The sequence below is a fragment of the Elaeis guineensis genome, chromosome 11, assembly GCF_000442705.2.
Source record: "Elaeis guineensis isolate ETL-2024a chromosome 11, EG11, whole genome shotgun sequence".
Classification (NCBI taxonomy): domain Eukaryota; kingdom Viridiplantae; phylum Streptophyta; class Magnoliopsida; order Arecales; family Arecaceae; genus Elaeis; species Elaeis guineensis.
In genome coordinates, this window is record NC_026003.2 from 61,959,756 (window position 1) to 61,979,529 (window position 19,774).

A 19,774-nucleotide genomic window follows, 5' to 3' on the forward strand; every position below is an offset into this window, starting at 1 on the left:
CCAAGGAGACAAGACTCACAGGTCGGTAATAATTCACAATCATTGATATTGAGAATACCCTCTTGTGCTAACCTGTTTATCCTGCTTTTGTTAATATGACCAAGCCTGCAATGCCAAAGGTATGCATCAGTGACATTTTCTAACTTTGAACATTTATTTGGAGTGTACATTACACTCATAGGTTGTGACAATATATAGATGCCATTTCTTAATTATCCTTGCATTATTGTAACATCATTTATAATGATATCACAATAATCATTCTTTATTGATAAACTATAACCATCTTTGGCCAAAAGACCAATAGAGATTATATTCATCAAGAAAGATGGACAATAGTGATAATCACTTAAAATGACACATTAAACTTGAAAACAAACTCGACGACTCCTAAAGTCCGGATTGGAACTTGACTTCCATCTCCCAAATTTAAAAATTTTTCATCATTCTTAAATTTTCTACTAACTTGAAGTCCTTGCAATGAATTGCATATATGAACTGGACTTTTGGTATCCAATATCCAGTAGTAGTATCACATATAGAGAAATTACAATGTGTTATCATATAAACACCATGATTAGCAACTAATTGCTCATTTCTCTTTAGCTTATTTGGGTTATAGTTTGCTTGACTCGATTCAGCCCTAAACTTTTTAGCTAGATTGGGCTCAAGACCAATATTCAACATTCGATACTGGTTATCGAAGTTGGATCCAATAAGCTCATCACTGTCAAATAGTGAGTGGAGCGATAAATTACTAACCATTTTTGAAAAGAAAAGAAAATACAGACCTAATTAGTATATGAATTAATCAAGCCTAAAGATATGAACCTTAGTCTAAAGGTTCTCCCATTATTTTATACGAATTGGTAGCCTCTACCTTCAATTCGAGGAATTACCTTAATTTCTTAGCAGATACTAGAATTCACACAGACTGCATATAGACCTGAGTATAGCTCAACCAACACATGCATCTATGGGTAGATTCTTAATCAATTATTTCTCTAAATAATAATTTTTAGTAATTAGTTTTGCCCCAGATTTCATTTCAGTAGATGATGGACCTCCACTGAAAGTCTTAGTTAGGTCCAACCATTAACATGAATCTACTCAGTAATTCTGACTAATGAATAATCAGACCCGAGTATGGCTCGATCAATCCAACCATTCATCAGATAGTACAATAGAGTCATCATATGATGAATAATAATTCTATCATTTGGAGAAACACCAGACGGATGACGTCTGCAATATCAATCAAAAATAATGGATCCATTATCATTCACCTTAATGGGAGGCTATGATCTAGTTATCACCATAACTAGCTCATTTTATGGACCTAATAATTTAGAAAATTTGGTTAACATAATTTATCAGAATTAAATACATAGATCAAATAATCTCAATCCTCCCACTGACTTCACTAAGTCAGATTAGGATGGACTAAAAACAAGCCGGTCCAACTAACAAGTCATCAATCTTTCTACTGACTTCATCAAGTCATGTCTAGGATAAAGACAAGTCAAACTAGGGGTACCTAAATTAGTCAAACTGATTTTCTAGTAAGCTTGGGTCAACCCTAATCATTAAGCGATCTGATCAAAACTTGATTCACCATATTAGTCAGGTAAGTGAGATCGGTGGGAGGGATATGCCATTAACTCATCATAGACTTAATCTATGCGAGTAGCTCCCAATTAATGACCACCGATCAAGACCGCCAAACTTACCTTAGACACCAACTGGTTAATCGATTTCAATTGGATCTATTTATGGATTTGGGTTCGACCGTTGAGCTCAAGATCAAAGTCTATTTAGATCTAATCAAAGATATGGACTCGACCAACTACAACTATTGTATTGGCTCTAAAAAAATCTTGATTTAATCTAATTTCTCTTCTTAATCCATTTGATCTTTAATTCTAACCCTAGGTCTAGCCCAATTAGGAGGATCTGATCAAGCTAACCCATAAACCCATCACCCATGTTTTATGCGAATGACATTAGATCTTTAATTCATAATTCTAGATCTAATAGGTTCAACTTAATTCTCAATTAAGTTTAAGGCTGTGGGTAGGGGTTCAGTATTTAAAAATAGTTTCAAATTTTGTAAAATATTTTTATAATTAATTTTATGCACAATCATTTAGATTTGAAATTTGAATCGACTCACCTTTGGATTGAGCGTACTTATCACAATGGGTCGACTAAGTTTCAAGACTTAGTTGACTCATTAATAATAAATTATTAATCATAATTTTTAACCTGTAGCAATGAGTCAGCTCAATAGAAATTGAGCTGAGGAACCAGGGTTCTTGAGTCGACCCAAATAATACTAAGTCGACTCAACAGGCGAACTACAATAATTATATTAATTTTAGATCAAAATAATTTTATACAAATAATAATAAAATTAATCATAAATTATTTTAGAATTATTCTAAATATGTTCATGATTCTAGATTTTATTTGCAAAGATTAGATGCAGCAACTTTTCATACAATGTATTATATACACAATCTTAAGATTTTGAGAAAAGTAAAGTTTTTTTTTTGCAATCATCTTCATGGGATATAGTCAAAATGGCACCCCTATATATCATAAGAGGATCTAATTGAATAGAAAAAAGAGAGATCTAATCTCTATTATCTCCTATGATCGGACAACCTGATGACAAGTCCGATCTGATTACTTCGCTACTCAGATTATTTAATCTAAATAATTTAGATCTAATCTAAATTATTTTAGATCTAATTAATATATTTTGATCATATCAAAATTAGATAATAATTATCATAAATAAACTTCACATACTTCAAATTAAAATTAAATTTTATAAAGATCAGCATAAACTAGTACAATCTTTGCACTGTAAGGGATAAACCTTGCAGCAGGATAACCTTATATCAATTTATGAGATCAAATCTATAACTAATGTTAGATCTAAATATCATATCTCAGATCTAATCTAAATTAAATTATAGATCTATATACACATAACATCATGTCATACGAACCATGGCTCTGATACCACTGTTGGGATGCGCAGGGGTTTCATGCATACATTTCAAAATTTTTTCAGTAGAAGAATATTAGATTAAACTATTTAATCTATAAATATATGTATAAGATCGATCTTAAAACTTCTATAAATAGATTAATAACATGAATTTATATGCATAAAAATCTGAATCTAAAATGACAAGCATGTGAACCAAAAACAGTATTTAGTAATAGATCTAATCTACCACTTCTAGGGTTTCGAACCCAATATCTGAGCATGGATAGTCGAACTTCATAATTAAAAATATAGATCTAAAAGTTCTCTTTGGTCACTCACAGCTGTACAAGCATCGACTTCTATAGATGGTCCACACGAAGCCCCATAAACCGATCAGTCCTCCATGGGAGTGCTAGCTCGTGCAGTCGGCTTTTGATGGTAGATCTGACTTGATCTACTTCTTCGATTGCCTCAGATCTTTTTGATATCTAAGATGAGTTAGAGGAGGATGATAGATGATGGAGAAAAATCTGATAAAGACTCTCTTCTCTTTGATTTTTTTCTCACCCAAAAATCTAGAACAGTTCTAGGTCTCTCACCCGAGATTAGAATGTCTCCTCTTTTATTCACACCAAGGAAGAATGAAACCAATCCAAAGCTCATGTCCCAAAGAAGAATTTTTGCCCTACTCTCTCTTTGGTATCCCATGGTGAAAAGCTCTCTTCATTTGGTATACAAAAATATGGCCTTTTTATGATTATCGCACAAACCAGATAAGACAAGATAAGGACTGGAGTTTGTTGCAATTCAAATCATTTTGAATCTCAATTTAACTCCAACTTTTTTTCATATTTATCTAACTTAAAGAGAGACTTACCAGAGAAATTTGGATATAAAAATCAATTAGAAATACTTTTTTTCTACACAATGGGCACCTTCAGAAACTGCCAATGTGTGGAAGGATATGGATAAGGTTTTAAGTTGAAATTCAAATCAATTTGAATTCAAATCAAAACCAATCAATTTTTATCCTTAATAGATAACAAAAAAAGAATTATTTTTTGATTTTCTCACATACAAATTGATTTTGTGTGGTGAGAAAAGATGTGAGATAATTTGGGGGGTGCAAGGGAGAGAATCCCACTCATTTGGGACTCTAGGGTTTAACCAGTTGAATTTCTTTCAAATCCAATCAATTAGATCCAAATAAAATATGATGAACCTAATCTAATTAGTCTCCTATAATTTTAATTAAATTTGATCAAATTAATAAATTAGTTGACCCATAGATCTGATCAAATCAGGATCATTTCTCCCTTACCGATTAGATCATCTCATAACCTAATCAGATTTGACCTGATTGAATCCAATTCAATCAAACTTGATCCAGACTTTAATGTTTAATCAAATTGAACTAATTAGTGATCTAATCACTAATTAATTCTCTATTAATGATAGAATCTAAGTTCAGTAGGACTTTTCTCTAGAGTTCTCGTCTAGTGGGACTCTTCACTAGAGTCCCCATTCACTGAGACTCTTCAGATTAGCATGTGATTAGAGAAAAATTTCTAATGTGTATGACTCCATAGGTTCGAACCTAAGTCGATAGTATAGGAACTAATTTCTGTACCAATCAGAGTAACCATCTAGTAATGGTACCCGTTGTCCGGATAGGCCGAATGTATGCAAAGCAACACTCAAAAACCTATTTGGATATAGTTACCATATAATTCATCCCTTTGACTCTTGATGTCAGGATGACTTAAAATTAAACTGTCAACTCTTAACAGTACATCCATTATGTGTCTCAACCTGATAAATCCTGTGACTCCTCACAAAGATTGCCTTGGTCAAGGTCTTACTAAATTGAAACACAAAGCATTCTCTCCAATCTCTTAAAGTGGTCAATTCCATCTTGACTCACACACCACTTCACAAGTACTTGACTATGCCCAAAAATCTTTCGATCCTGAATTAAAAATTCAGATAGTCTAGCACCAAAGCATAGTGAGTTGCTTGCAAGTCACTGTGGTGATCTCGGATCAGAGGGACACTTATATCCATATCCTTTTGGAGTGACTCTTGAGAGCAGAGTGCTCCAGATTGGTCACATTCAGTAAAATATACTCCTATATTTCACCTGCATGCCATACCGGCATTGCCATGCTCCTTGGTTAAGGGGACAACCAACCTATATGACATACAATAATCTACACTTGATATGTCTATCGTCCTAGTAATAGCATAATATTTGGTCGCGGACTCATTTAAAGACTAAACGATAAATCCTTCTTTATCGATTTAAAATAGTCCGAAGGACTTTCATCATAACATAAAAGTTCGATGTAGAAGATGTATAAGCTTATGATAAAAATTATCAAATAAATATTTTATTAATTAATTCATATATAATTACATCAAATAGTACAATCGTCAACAGACTAACGATTGATTTTGGGACACATTTTCCAATAGTCCAAGATGAGGGATTTGAGTAAGACCAAATGTTACCAGTGTGATGAGTTGGGGCATCTAGTCAGAGCTTGCTCTCAACTCAGAGATTAGACAAGGGCTGCTGCAACAGCAGCCAGTAGCAAGTCAGAGGATGATGTCCTAAAATTATTTGATGAAGTATCTACTTCTTTCCAGCAGTAAATTTTAGATTCTACATGCACCTATCATATATATTACAGAGAGGAGCAATTTGACTCTCTGAAGAGCAGTGAGGGCACTATTTATTTGTCGGATAGATCGAGTTGTGTGATCAGAGGTATCGAGACGATCAGTTGAAAGATACATGATGGTGTAGTAAGGAGATTGGGAGAGATCTAATACATATCCAATTTCAGGTGGAATCTTATCTCACTGAGCAAACTGGATTCGAGAGGCTATAGAACGGTAACTGATGGAGAAATCCTGAAGGTCATGCATGGTGATAGGGTTATTCTAAAGGAAAAGAAGAGGATGAGAGGATATTACTACCTGATGGAGAGCCCAGTGCGAGATGAAGTTTCAGGAGCCAGGAGGAGGCCAGAGTGAGGTGGAGCTCCAGGTGGAGGTGGATCGGGCATGAGACGCGAGACTCAAGAGGATGAGAGATGATATCACAGGATGAGATTACTATTGCTGCAGGAGGATACCTCGAGCAGCTCTTAGGTTAGAAGAAACACAGCATATGATGGAGATAGAATCGAGTGGTTTGATTTTACTCTCATGTTTGTCCATCCATGATCAGCGGACAATTGCTCCAAGGCATGGGGGCGAGGAGATCCAAAAGCTCTCAAAGTTAGGAGAAGGCTGAATGTCAAGTCGAGATAAAGATTGTTAGGATTTGATGCTTCAACATTTGGTCTACATTAAATCCATAGCAAGGTTCAAGATGATGAACGGAGTCCAACGATCCCAAGATCAGCCTGAACAGAGTCCGGATGAAGAAGTTACGCTCAAAAAAAATCTGTACAAAGATCAGAGTGATGGAGGCCAGCAGCGGTGCAGCCAAGCCTGACGGACGCTGGCGCATGCGGCCCAGGTGCGTGCATGGCCCAGTGCTCATGCATCGGCCTAGCTAGTGGGCGTGCGCACAGACACAGCCCAGGGGTGTACCCTGATCCACGATAGAACGACAGTCCACAAGTGGAGTGTGGATCGTGAGAATGTTTCCCTCACATTCCTCATGGTCCACCATGGACTGAACATGATTTTCCTACATTTTTAGGGGTATTTAGGCATCATATCACATCAGATTTCATGCGGGACATGCGATTGGAGGGCTTGGGATGCATGCAGCTGAGATCCATTGAGCAAAAGCCTATTTGAGCTATGATAGGACTCCTACATCGAGTCTAACTAGGATTCAGGTCTTTAAAAGATTTGTGGCAGAACAAAGTGGATACAGTGGCATGGTGTGTTCGGTCGAGGACTTAGAGCAGCAGCAGACCGAGAGGAGCTGGCAAAGAGCAGAGGCAAGGTGCTTCAGGTAGACTGTCAGGCAGCAGACAGCGGTCGCTTTAGAGATTCAGAGGATCTTTCTAGAGAGAGAGCTTTTGTGAGGGAGAGCTTCTTATGAGGGAGAGATTGGGTGTATGAGAGTTGAGGGTGTGATCTCCTCTTGTAATTTTTTTTTTCATAGTGAAGCTTGTATGCCCCATGGAAGTGAGCTTTTTGGTTGATCCATGTATTTGATTATTTCTATTTTATTTTTTCTTTATTCCTGCTATGATGCATGATATCGAAAAGATCCTGTGGAGGTGGTGTCTTGGCCAGACATCCCCAATAGCTCATTGAAAATGATATCCCAATATTGCAACTGATCAAGACTTGATTATCAAATAAGTTTTTCATGAAATACTTAGATGAAGCATCCTATATACTGTGTATAAAAATCTATAAAGATAGATCTAAGAGGATGCTAGGCTTATCCCAATGTTGGTACATAGATTTCATATTGAAGAGGTTCAACATGGAGACAAGTAAAAGAGGTTATCTACCTATAAGTCATGGCATACATCTCTTCAAGAAAATGTATCCTAAGACACTAGAAAAGAGGAAGAGAATGAGTGAAATCCCTTATGCTTTAGCTGTAGGATCAATAATGTATGCTATGCCATGTATCAAGCCTGATGTAGCTTATGCTCTAAGTGTAGCTAGCAGATTTCAAGCTGATCCAAGAGAGGATCATTAAAAGCTATGAAAAATATTCTTAAGTAACTAAGGAGGACTAAAGATATTTTTCTTATATATGGAGGTAGATCAGAGTTGCAACTAGAAGGATATACAGATTCTAATTTTCAATCTGACCCCGATGATAGCAAATCAATTTCAAGATATATATTTATCTTAAATGGTGGAGCAGTGAGTTGGAAGAGTTTTAAGCAGCAGACAGTAGCTAACTTAACCACTGAGACAGAGTACATCGCCGCTAGTGAAGCCGCTAAAAAAGCTATTTGGATGAAGAAGTTTATCACATAATTAGGAGTTGTTCTTGAGATTGAAGGATCAATACCACTCTATTATGATAATATTGGGGCCATTATTCAAGCTAAGGAATTTAGGTCTCATCAAAGATCCAAGCACATCATCAAACGCTTCTACCTTATTCGAGAAATTATAGAGAGATAAGATGTTGTTCTTGAATCAGCAGACACTAAGAACAATATAGCATACCCATTTACTAAGGCCATACCATAGCAGCTATTTGATTGTCATCTTAATTGTATGAGATTGAAATATAAAGACGATTGATTTTAGTGCAAGTGGAAGATTGAAAAAAGAGTATCCTACAAGCCAATCGTATGAGTGATGTGATGGGATTTTTCTTTGTAAACTTCCAACTCATGTAATAATATTTTTTATATGATAATAAAATCAGGCATTGATTAATCATTTTAGCTACATCTTGCTATGTTTAAGATTATGATGAACCCCAAAGATTAGGGCAATAATTTTAGGAGACATGAATGGGTCATGCCTGTGAGACCTAAAATCTTAGGATCCTAATATTAAACATTCTTGATCACGGGAGCATTGAGTCAAGGATCAATATTCTAGATATACTGGCACATCTTGTGTACGCTCGATAGAGAGGATGGCTGATCTCACTAACCACTTGTGTGGGGACACTAATACAAAGATGTGGGTGCTCATTAGCGAATGAGTTCACTGAATTGACTCACCAACAGAGAACATCTTATGGAGTCTTATTTGTATGTCAAAAGATGGGTCTCTAAGTAGAGCTGTGCAAGTGATCCTTAGATCTGAGATTACTATGGAATCTTATGCACATGAATCCATATTTTGGTTCATACCCAAGCATAGCATTAAGATATGTACGGAATGTTCCAGATATGGTGGAGTGTGTATGAAGATTGAAAATCGATCAACAAAAAATCGATCACTCCTAGTAAGAGGAGATGGCATCCTGAGAATTCTCATCTCTAGATGACTCAGAAAAAGTCTTTTGGTCAAAAGTAAGATGAAAATTAAAAAAAAATTAATGCTTCATTATTGAAATCATCATTGATTGATAGAGAATTAATATGAATATGTGGTTGAGTTTGACATAATTCCATACTCATGAACATATTCGAATGTGGGGATGATCGAAAGATTGAATTACACGATAATTTGCTACTGAAGGATATATTTGATATTTTCATCAAATTTTACATCTTCTGGATAGTCATGATATATTGCTAGATGTCAATCTTAACTGATAAGTTTGATCGAATTAAAGAGTTTAATTCAACCATCAATTAGGAAGGGTTCTAATTGCTGAACTCGGATTAGCTCATTTTGGACCTTGATTAGGAGTCTAATTAAATTAGATCAATTTGAATCTAAACCTACTATTGACAAGATGTAGAACCCAATGGGTCACACATATAAAAAATTAGCCAAAGACCCTTTTGATAAAGTTGATTGGAGTTTTGGATCCAATCAGGATTTTCAAAAGTATGCTAGCACATGTGGAAATTTTAACTCCTTGGCAGATCAAATTTGATCTCAATCTTTGCTAATTCACTAATCCAATTTGGTGAGTATGTGATTTCAGTCGAGCCACCTGGAGGCAGCCCAAGGAGGGGTGCCTCAACTCTTGTTAACGCCAAAAATCAAAAGTCCATTTAGTTAAGGACTCTTGGCGCAAGGTGAAAGAAGGAGCACACACACTCTCTGCCTTTGGCATCCAGAAGGACCAAGAGTCCTTCTGCTTTGAGACTCAAACCCATGTGGCTTATTGATCAGCCATTTAACCTCCTTTACACATCTTGTAAAGTGTGAAATATCTTCTGGATGGGTGTGAGATGCCATGGTCTTTGGCATGCATGCGAGAAAGGATTCACGCATCTCCTCGCATTAATGAGTCCTTCTGTCATTCAAATATATTTTGAATGGAATGCTATCTATTAGCTAATGTGCCTAATTGGGTACATGTTTAAATAGAACATTATCTAGAATTTTTCCAGATTTATTTGATGGCCAGAAGGACACCTAAAATGCCTATAGCATGTGCGTGGGCGGTGATAAGAAAAGAAGTGAAGTGATGCAAAAAGGAGTCCTTCTGCTTTAAGCAGGAGGAGGCACCCCATATCTGATCATTCAGGCATTTGAATTCACATTTGAATGAAGATGCCACATGGCAAAATCAGATTGAATCTGATTCGGGAAAGGATGCCAATAGCACCTCTCTTTGACGCGTGCGCATGGGAGAGTTGTAATCGATGTATCAGGCTGAAAGAGTCCTTCTGTTTGAAGACTCTTAAATTCTTGATATGAAGATCAATTATGGCTTTCCAGAATGAATGTGACTTCTCATTTGGTGCCCACTCTAGATCTATAAATAGGGGGCGACAGATTGGGTAATCATTCCATTCTTGAAAGCTTATCCACTCCTTCTCTTACAACCCTAGGATTTAGGACAAGGCTTGTTTTTTTAAGACAAGCCTATTCCTAATAGCTCTATGAAGTGAATTTCAGTGCAGGGGTAAAATGATAATTTTAAAAATTTTTCAAAATTATAATTTTATAATAAAAAATATTAATTAATCTAATTAATTAACATATTTTTACCCTACACTAGGATCTAAATATGATATATAGCATGCATTTAAATTTGAAATTCAAACTTCTACAGTAAACAATTTACAGTTATGTGTTCAGAACACATTACCTTCGTGCAGGTAGTCGATCGCTGCCATCTGATCATTGTCTGGAAGGTCTGATCGCTGCAACATAGCCACACAGTGTGTCTAGCCTCCATAGATCCTCCACACGAAGCTTTCGGTCTGATCGGCTCCTCACGAATGCTAGTTCGTTGTAGAGCCTTTTCGACGGCCGATGCTGATCGAACTCCTTCGATCGATATCTGCTGACTCTTTGGATGCTCCAGATCATCAGTAAAGATGGTAGAGAGGTTGATGAAGCTCTTTCTAAAGTTTGGTGGGCTCATGATACTCGTAGCTCACCTTCTCACTTCCCGAACCCCAGGTAAAAACCCTAGGTTACTCACTGAAAACCATGTGCCCACTCTTATTTCTTTTCTTTCTTTTTCTCTTGAAAGTTTTTGAACTTCCTACTCACACACAAGGCTTCCTCACACCCACTATTCTCTCTCAAAAAATTTCTACACATGCCCCACCTCCCTTTCTCTTTTAAAACAATGCAAGACGTGTCTTATCCGCATGAAAGGATAAAGATAAGTGGTTGCACACTTGAATTCAAATCAAATTTGAATTCAAATGCAAACCAACTCATCCTTATCCACTCTGGGCATGAGAAGAGAGGAGGCATGGCTTCTTTGTGCGTGGAGAGTTTACACGAGAAACTCTTTCTCGTGTAAAGCAAGGGGTGCACAAGATAAGGTGGGTGGCGCATGGATTAGTTGGTTGCCCATTCAAATTCAAACATCCTTTGAATTTGAATGGCCAACTAACTTATTTTTATCTAAATAATTGGTGCACAAGGGTGGCGTGGGATGCCTTCTGCATGGGAGAAAATTCATGAGAAGTTGCTTCTCGTGAATTTAAATGGGCGCAGAGAAGTGAGGTGGCGCAGGGAGTTGAATTCAAAAGGTGGTTTGTTCATAATTGGACCAACCTAATCAAAATAGGTTAAGCACAATTAGACTAAGTTAAACCAAACTTAATTAGGTTTATTTAGGCTCAATAAAATCTTAATCAAATCAAAAATTGACTAAGCCCAACCCCTGATCAGATCAGGGACCAAAACACCTTAGCGATTAGGTCAACACTTAACCTAATCGGGTCAAACCCAACTGAATCCAATTCAATTGGATTTGATCCAAAAATAATTACTCAATCAAATTGAGTTAATTAGTGATCAAATCACTAATTAAATCTCTCATAAATACTGAGTCCAAATCTGATGGACAATCGGGTATCAAAATTCATCGATATGAAACCCTGATCGAAAAGTCCCAAACCAGTGAGACTTTTGACCCCGATACCCAAAATATGTGGAACTCATGATCAGAGAATCCTGATTCTCGATCACAGAATCTCAGACACTTAGGACTCTTCACCAGGCATCAGATCAGATAGAAACCTCTATTGTGTGTGACCCCACAGGTTCGATCCTAAGCCGGTAGCACAGGAATCAATTCCTGTACTAATCAAAGTGACCATCTAGCAATGGTACCCGACGTCCGGATAGGTCGAATAGTCACAATCGCAACACTCAGAACCTACGTGAATATGGTTACTGTATAATTCATCCTTTTGACCCCTGTGTTTAGGATGACTCAGGGTTAAACTGTCAACCCTGATCAGATCATCCGAATCGTGCTTAACTCAAACAGTCTTGTGACTCCTCACTAGGACTACCCTGGCTAAAGTTTTGTAAATTGAAACACGACTGTACACAGCTCCTGAACTGAGTGGTCAATCTCATCTTCATATACGCACCGACAAGTCAAGTACTTGACTACACCCAGTAGCCTTCATCACTGAATTAAAAATTCAGGTAGTCCAGTGCCTAAGTGCAGTGAGTTGCTTGCAAGTCACTGTGGCGGTCTCAGGTCGGAGGGATAGTTATACCCATATCCCATCGGAGCAAATCTTGACAGCAGAAAAGGCTCCAAAGTCGGTCACATTCAGTGCAGATCTACCCTTACATCTCACCTATATGCCATACCAGTATCTCCACACTCCTTGGTTAAGAGGACAACGAATCCATATGGCACACAACGACCTATGCTTGATAAATTTGTTGTCCTTGGTAACAATATATCATTTGATCACGAACAGTTTAAGGACAAAAGGACAAATCCTCCTTTGTCGAGTCTAAATAGTCCTAAGGACTTCACCACAACACAGGAGTTCATTAGAAGATGAAACAATTGTGATAAAAAAATACCAAAATAATATTTATTAATTTATAATTCATATACTAATACAAGAAAGAGCACAACCGTCAACAGACTGACGATTGGCTTTGGGACACTATTCCCAACAATCTCCTACTTGGTCTAAAGCCATTCGGTGCAGTATCTAATACCCATCTTCGACTTGAAGTCGTCGAACTCCTTCACCACTGTTGATGCAAAAATCCGCTTGCGCCGGAGAAGCTGGAGTCGAGGAAGTCGCGGTCGCCGCCGGAACCTGCAAAGGAAGTCTAAACCGGAGGTGGGTTGCTCCGGCAAGACCCTCCGACGCTCAAGTCAGTTCTCTGTCTCAACAAGAATGAAGTGCTCGAATGGAGAATTTAGCAGAGTTTTTAGATAAAAGATGAGAGCTTATGAATAACGTATCTGGACCCCCTTTTATAGGCGGAGGGGTGATAGCCTGATAGCGACATCTGTAACCGTCTGGTAGTGGACCGCCCAGAGTCAGGAGGAGTTTATTGCGGAGAGTAGTGGAGTGGGGTCATGGCTGTCGCTGTAGCTCGCTACATGGAATCAATTAGGGAGTGGAGCAGTATCTGCTGTCATTACTCATCCGGGAGTGGCGGAATCACACAGGCTCCGCCGCAGGGAGTGGAGCAGAATCATGCCATTATACAGCCTGTCAGGAGTAATGGCCGCAGAGAGTGGGGCAGAATCATGGCCGTTACTACAGCCTGTCCGGTTGGATTGTGGTGAGCTCGGCTCCTGTAGGAGTCCGGGAGAATCTTCCTGCAATTAGAGTCAAAGCGAAGTCGGCCCCCATAGGGTCTGGACAGATCTTACTGACGGTTGAAGTTGGCAAAGGAGCCGGCTCCCGTAGGGGTCCGGGCGGAGTCCCCTTGAGGTTGAATCGTGGGTGGAGCCCAGCTCCCGTAGGAGTTCGGGCGAAGTCCTCCTGCCATCAAAGTCAGGTGCGGAGTTGGCTCCCGAGGAGTCCGGATGGATCTTACCGACGGTTGACGTTGGCGACGAAGCCCGGCTCCCGTAGGAGTCTGGACGGAGCTTGACTTTGGTGACGAACCCGGCTCCCGTAGGAGTCCGAGCGGAGCTTGACTTTGGCGACGAAGCCCGGCTCCCGTAGGAGTCCGGGCGGAGCTTGACTTTGGCGATGAAGCCCGGCTCCCGTAGGAGTCCGGGCGGATCTTGAGGTTGGCGACGAAGCCCGACTCCTGTAGGAGTCCGGGCGGATCTTGACGTTGGTGACGAAAGCCCGGCTCCCGTAGGAGTCCGGGGGAGCTTGACGTTGGCGACGAAGCCCGCTCCCGTAGGAGTCCGGGCGGAGCTTGACGTTGGCGACGAAGCCCGGCTCCCGTAGGAGTCCGGGCGGAGCTTGACGTTGGCGACGAAGCCCGGCTCTCGTAGGAGTCCGGGCGGAGCTTGACGTTGGCACGAAGCCCGGCTCCCGTAGGAGTCCGGGAGGAGCTTGACGTTGGCGACGAAGCCCGGCTCTTGTAGCAGTCCGGGCGGATCTTGACGTTGGCGACGAAGCCCGGTTCCCGTAGGAGTCCGGCGCGGAGCTTGACGTTGGCGACGAAGCCCGCTCCCGTAGGAGTCCGACGGAGCTTGACTTTGGCGATGAAGCCCGACTCCCGTAGGAGTCCGGGGGATCTGACGTTGGCGATGAAGCCCGGCTCCCGTAGGAGTCCGGCGGATCTTGACGTTGGCGACGAAGCCCGGCTCCCGTAGGAGTCCGGGCGGATCTTGACGTTGGCGACGAAGCCCGGCTCCCGTAGGAGTCCGGGCAGAGCTCTCCTGGAGTCGACTCTGCTGAGGACTTTGACTGTGGGTATTTCATACCCAACACCAGTCCCCCTACTTCTGAGTTTGAATTTCAAACAAAAGAAGTACAAAGAGATTGGCACAGCCGAAACCGTCCTCTCGAAGTCTGTGCATAAACCGTCCTTGGATATGTCGGTATTTAATGTGCGCACGCCAGAGCCTTTTTTCGGCTAGGGCGACCTGAAGAGTCTTTTCGGAACTCCTGTCGGAACGTGATCCCAAGCATCGTGCTACAAAATTGGCGAACAGTCAGTCCTCGATAGCTGCGAGTGGGACACGTGGCATGCACCCATTGACCTGGGACACCCGCCGCCATAATTGCGTTAAGATCCGCTGCCTTTTTAAACCCCCTACCCATCCCTCGGGGCTTCATCCTGCAAAAGGATGGCACCTTTCTTTCGTCTGAGAACCCAGCTACTCCGCCACTTCCGTGGCGCCCCCGCTAACTCCGAGCATCCTCCGCGCTGGTCCTTGTCGTCTTCAGCCTCCCTATTCCTCTCCAAGGGATTTCCCCGTCATGTCCTCCACCCGGAGGCCATCCTCGAAGGGATGTTTAGGGCTTGGAGGAAGGTGAGGAGGAGAACAGCGGCCGGTGAGTTCTCCGGTCATCAAGTGGCCACTGAGGATCTCCGTCATTTTAAGGGGGCTCAAGGGAGAATTCCTTCAACAACAGGGGTTTAATAACGGGGGCCGTCGGTAAAGGTATTCTGTCCGAGAATTTCGGAGAGCAAGGCGGGGTGATACCGGTCAAGAGAGCAGAACTGTCGTCATAAGCTGTGGCGGGATCCTTGATGCCCGGGGCCGAGGGACCAGAAGCGGTCGACGTCGACGGTGGGGCAGTAAAACTTGTTGCGGGGGGTGGAAGTAGCGCATGTCTCCTTGCCAGAGCATTTTGGACGGTGGCTACCACGGAGTATTCGGTGATGACGCATATCTCTGGCGCCACCGTTGCCCCAGGGTGACTTCGGTTCTTCTTGAAATAGGTCTTCGTCGCCGCTGCCGTTGCCCTTACCGCCCCCGGGAATCTATCCATCCTTTTCCCCCTGAGGTTGGGACTTCGGAGGTGGGCGAAGCAAGGCGGGGCGAAAGTTGATAGGCCCGCCATACGCACTGGACACGAAATGGAAAGAGAAGTTTGCAGCTTGAAGCGACTTCCGGTGCATCCTTTCCAAATCGTGTTCTCGATGTCGTCGATGATGTATTTATTTTTTCTTCTGGCCCACCTGGTCTTGTAACGTACACCTTGTTGGTTGAAAAATGAAAAGGAGATTTTCTCTTCCTCCTTTTCTTCTTTCTTTCTCACGTCGTCCTAAGGTCATCGACGACCTCTTTTATTCGTGTAGATTGTTATTTGCCGAGCTCCTTTTCGACTTTTACGCCGTTCGAAGATACCCGATTGTCATTTTTCCGTCAATGGCTGCAGCTCGCTTGGGGCCATTCGGGCCTGGGGTCCCTCCTAGGGCTTGAATTCGGGGATCCGAGCTTCTGTCACCCTAAGTAAGTTGTCCTATTTTGTGTCGAAAACTTCCTCAAGAGCTGGGACTCCCGATGGGAGCCCCAGTCCTTGCGGTGACAGAGTTTTCTGTACCTCGACCGCTGTCCGTTTTCCAATCGTAGCTGTCATGGTCCGTTGCCTTCCTTTTTCCTTTTCGCGAAATTTTTCTCCGCTGAAGTCAAGGCGAAGTTCGGCTCCCATGGGAGTCCGGACGGAACCCTCCTGTGATTGGAGTCGTGGGCGGAGCCCGGCTCCCGTAGGAGTCCGGGTGGAGTCTTCCTTGGCATCGTGGTGGAGCCCGGCTCCCGTAGGAGTCCGGGTGGAGTCTTCCTTGGCGTCGTGATGGGAGCCCGGCTCCCGTAGGAGTCCGGGTGGAGTCTTCCTTGGCGTCGTGGATGGAGCCCGGCTCCCGTAGGAGTCCGGGCCTTCCACTTTGCTCGAGCCAGGGCGAGGTTCTCCTCCCGTTCCGCCGGCTGTGGGGGCGCGTTAGGGCGCTGTAAGGCCTCCCCCCATCCGGTCTAAAAGAACCGGGCCTTTGACTTTGCTCATGTCAGGACGAGGTTCTCCTCCTGTTCCTGACATCTGTGGGGCACATTAGGGCTGTAAGGCCTCTCCCCCCATCCGGTCTAAAGAACCGGGCCTTCGACTTTGCTCATTAGGCGAGGTTCTCCTCCTGTCCTAACAGGGCTGGGGGGCATATGGGCGTTGTAGGCCTCTCCCCCCATCCGGTCTAAATGGAACCGGGCCTTCGACTTTGCTCAAGTTAGGGGAGGTTCTCCTCCTGTCCTAACAGGGCTGTGGGGGCATATGGGCGTTGTAGGGCCTCTCCCCCCATCCGGTCTAAATGGAACCGGGCCTTCGACTTTGCTCAAGTTAGGGCGAGGTTCTCCTCCTGTCCCTAACAGGGCTGTGGGGGCATATGGGCGTTGTAGGCCTCTCCCCCCATCCGGTCTAAATGGAACCGGGCCTTCGACTTTGCTCAAGTTAGGCGAGGTTCTCCTCCTGTCCCTAACAGGGCTGTGGGGGCATATGGGCGTTGTAAGGCCTCTCCCCCCATCCGGTCTAAATGGAACCGGGCCTTCGACCTTGTCGGGGAGGTTTCCCTTTCGTTTTTGATACAGTTTGCATTGTCCAAGACATATAGGTATGTGATTTTCAATTAAAATGAAGTTACTGGTAGTACATCCGCAAGTTTTTCGAGCTCCACGGTCGGGAGGTCGGCTCCTCCGAGTTCCTTAAGATAATAAGTTCTGGCCGGACTACTTCTTTGACTTCATACGGTCCCTCCCAGTTTGGGGCGAGTTTCCCTCGGTCCTGAGGTTGCGAGACAGCGGCTCGTCGAAGCACTAGATCTCCTAAAGGCTTTGTTCTTAACCCGGGCGTTGTAATATCGAGCAACCTTCTGTCTGTAGGCTGCCATCCGAACCTGAGCTATCTCCCATCTTTCTTCCAGTAGGTCGAGGTTGGCTCTAAGACCTTGCGAACTTTGATGTTCGTCGAATGCCACGACTCGTGCGACGGGAGTTTAAGCTCGATGGGATGACGGCTTCCGTACCGAAGGCTAAAGCGAAAGGGGTCTCCCCCGTAGGTAGCCTCTGAGTAGTTCGATACGCCCACAACACATGATAAAGTTCGTCCGCCCAAGTTCCTTCGCTTTTTCAAGCCTTGTCTTAATCCCCTGCAAAAGGGTTCTGTTGGTCACCTCAGCTTCGCCGTTCGCCTGGGGATGGGCTACTGATGTGAAGTTGTGGGAGATGTTTAGATCTTCACAAAATTCGGCGAAATTTTGCTCCTGCAAATTACCGTCCTTTATCAGTGATTAAGGTTCTGGCAGACGAACCTACACACGATCGACTTCCAGATGAAATCTTGTACTTTTGCTTCTGTGATTTTCGCCGTGGTTCGGCTTCAACCCATTTGGTGAAGTGGTCGATCGTCACAAGAAGGAACTTCCTTTGCCCAGACGCCATGGGAAAAGGGCCAAGGATATCCATTCCCCATTGCGCGAAAGGCCATGGGGCACTCAAGGGTGTGAGCTCGGTGGCGGGCTGTCTCTGGATGTTGGCGTATCTCTGGCACCGATCACACCTTTTGACATATTCAATCGAATCATGATGCATCGTTGGCCATAATATCCTTGGCGGAGCAACTTGTGGGATAAAGATCTAGCCCCCAAGTGGTTTCCGCAAATTCCTTCATGCACTTCCCACAAGGCGTAGTCAGCTTCGTGGGCCGGAGACATTTTAAGAGGGCAAGGAGTATGATCTTTGTACATTTGCCCTCATAAAGGAGGTATCTCGAGGCTTGATTTTGGAGCTTCCGAGCTCTTTCGCATCCTGGGGGAGGACCCCATCTCTGAGATAGATTATAAGTGGGTCGATCCAACTGGGTCGTGGTCAATCTCCATCACGGGCCGTGATCCTCTGTACTGGGTGCTTTCAGAACTTCAAAGAGAACGCCTTTGGGCAACTCGATCGGAGCCAATGTGCCAGCTTGGAGAGAAGGTCGGCTCTGGTATTCTCCAACCTTGGAATCTGTCTAACGTTGAAGCTGCCAAAGGTGGGGTAAGTTTATTTACCTTCTCAAGGTATTTGGCCATACTGTCTTCCCGCGCTTCATAACTCCCACTGACTTGTCCCACCACCAGTTGGGAGTCACTGCGCACCTGGAGTTGACTTATTCCCAGCTCTTTGGCAATCCTTACCCTGCGATCAGAGCTTCATATTCCGCTCCATTGTTTGTTGCGGGGAACTCGAAACGCAGAGCGTACTCTGCAATGACTCCCTCCGGACTGACCAAGATCAGGCCTACACCTGCGCCCGACATGTTGGAAGATCCATCCACATAGAGGTCCAAAAGCGATCGGAGGGATTGGCTCTTCGTTGGGGGAGTTCGGTTGAGACTTCAGGTCGTCAACTTTGTTTTGCTCAGGTTCGGCCTCCTCTGGGATGGTGCACTCTACTATGAAATCCGCCAGTATTTGGGCCTTTACTGCTGGTCTAGGTCTGTAGTTGATGTCGAATTCGTGAGCTCGATCGCCCATTTTGCCATTCTTCCGGAGGTGTCAGCCCGGTGCAAAACTGCCTTGATCGGTTGATCGGTGAGTAGCGTACGGTGTGCCCTGAAAGTAGGGTCGGAGCCTCCGAGCTGCAATCAACAAGGGTAGGTCAGTTTTTCTAATTTGGTGTACCTGGTCTCGGCGTCCCTCAGCTGCGGCTAATGTAGTAGACTGGTCCTGGACTTTCGCTTCTTCTTTGACAAGGACGGCCGCGAGGGCCATGGGAGAGACCGCTAGGTAAAAAATAGTTCCTCCCCAGGTTCAGGCTTTGCCAACAGCGGGGGTGAGCTAAGGTAGCTTCTTAACTCTTCGAATGCCTGTTGGTACTCAGAGGTCCAACAGAAGTTCTTCGGCTGCTTGAGGGTTTGAAAGAAGGGCAAGCACCGTTCGGCCGACCTTGCGACGAAGCGATTAAGAGCCGCGATCCTCCCTGTGAGGCTTGAACCTCTTTGATCGACTTTGGGGCGGTCATCTCCTGGATGGTGCGAATTTTCTCAGATTGGCCTCAATCCCGCGCCCTGATACCATGAAGCCCAGGAACTT